The following is a 2,070-nucleotide window of genomic DNA, read 5'->3' on the forward strand; positions in this document are numbered from 1 at the left end:
ACAGCCACAAGTAGCACTTAAAGGAGAAATTATTACAAAAGAAGTATTAAAATATAGTCATTTTATATGATAATAGTACGTTAAAAAATGTTTAAATACAGATTCTTTAATATGATCTTTTTTATTAATTTTTAGATTATCAAAAAAGTTATTTTAGAAAATCCATGTGGAAAAGATATCTCTGAAGGATACAATATAAAAGGATTTTTAAGTGATAGAAATAGAAGACGAATGAGTAACATAGTAGTTACCCAAATGCTTATTTTGAAAAAAGAATTAAAACGTCCATTACTTCATTAGATAAATATCAATTTGCTAAAACTATAGTAAAACTTTTTCCGAAATTACGAATTCCGGAAACCTGTAATAGGATATGTAAATATAAAACACGTTATTTAAACAGTATATTAAAATGTAAATTCCATTAATTAATTAAAATGAAATTTTTTACATTTATAATTTATTGGTTTTTAGGAATCTTTTTATGATCCAGTAACTAAAACAGGTTATTTAGCAAATAGGCTGTCCAACGTAACAAGAGATCCAATGTAAAAAGAAAAAGACAGTGCAATGAAGAGTCTGAAAATAATATAAACAATGTAAACGTTAATATTACACAAGATGAAAATGAGAAATTAACCCAAGCACAAAATTGATGATATCACTCTTTTCCTCAAAAGTGCCACACAAGACTAAAATCATTTCACAAATTATTTCCAAACATAAAGATACATTTCAATACAGAAGAAAATTTTGTTTAAATATTAATTTTTTTGATATATTTCCAAGATTCTTTAGATACACCTGAATTGGTAAGTTATTAATATAAGTAATTTTTTTACAAGTATATAAAAAAATAAAATATAAATAAAATAAATAAAAAATAAGATATGTGTAAAAAATAAAATAAATATATAATAATATATTAATTATATATTTATATTTTCAATATAATATGTATATGATAGATAAATAAAATATATAAAATTCTTTATTATTATGTAATTATTTTTTATCTAATTGGCTTTTGTAAATTGAAGAAGAATATAAACTGTTATTTCCCAAATATAATGATTTCTTCTTAAAAGAATTTATCAAATATTGTGAAATTATTCTAAGAGTTTTTTCCAAGACTGATTATGAAATATATCCTTCAGTAGATAAATTAAAAGAAGGCAATGAATATAATATTTAATACAGTTAATACAATTTCATTTAGTAATATATACATACACGAGCTATTTTAGCATTATGTCGACTTCTTCCTCCGACAGCTAGGGGAAAAAATAAAGCTTCAAGAGAAAAATCCACTGCAGTTTTGGAAAAAATTATTTTATTTAAAAAGGTATATATATATAATATTTAATAATTTTAACTAGCCAGAGGAGTCATTATACCTTGTTATGCATTTATTGTTTTCTCTTTTTTTCTAGAATGCTACGCCCTTAGAATCAAGAGAATCAGAGTCAAGAGAAAAGACTCACTCACGTATAGTCGCTATAGGCTCTACCAAAGCAGCTGTAGCTCAGTACTTTTTAAATGTAGCCAACAAGTTTATTCTATTTCAGGCACAAGATTTTATAAAGGCTTTTGACATTTTGTTTAAAAGTCATTTCGTTTTTAATACGCAGTACGATTCGAATCTGGTAAGCTTCTACAGATTTATAGAAACATATTTTTATAAAATAAATAATGGTCCTGTGACTCCACGCGTAAGAGAAGTATATACATTTCTACGAAACCAAATGGACACATAAATTTAATCTCCTTGTTTTAACTGCATTATTATTCAGTTGCATACTAAATGTGTTATATTCATTGAAACTGAACTTTTTCAACGTTTAGTTTACATATTATTAATTAATTTTATTTTATTAATTAAGACATTTATTTTCAAGATGCCTTATATGTGTACGAACTGTACTTATGTTCGAAATTCAATTAATGAATTATGTCGATATTTAAGAATAATTCATTCTTTTTATGAAAGTTCGCAATTAAAATTAAAATGTTGTTTTTCAAATTGTCCTTGTATTTTCAAAACTTATTTAGGATTTAGGAAACATTTAA

At 23.9% G+C, this 2,070-nt stretch overlaps 1 pseudogene; it reads left to right on the forward strand.

Moving 5' to 3' along the window:
* The first annotated feature begins 216 nt into the window (after window positions 1-216).
* LOC140666157 (uncharacterized) lies at window positions 217-1,757 on the forward strand (annotated as a pseudogene).
* Window positions 1,758-2,070: the final 313 nt, after the last annotated feature.

This window comes from Anoplolepis gracilipes, chromosome 5 (genome assembly GCF_047496725.1).
Source record: "Anoplolepis gracilipes chromosome 5, ASM4749672v1, whole genome shotgun sequence".
Classification (NCBI taxonomy): Eukaryota; Metazoa; Arthropoda; class Insecta; order Hymenoptera; family Formicidae; genus Anoplolepis; species Anoplolepis gracilipes.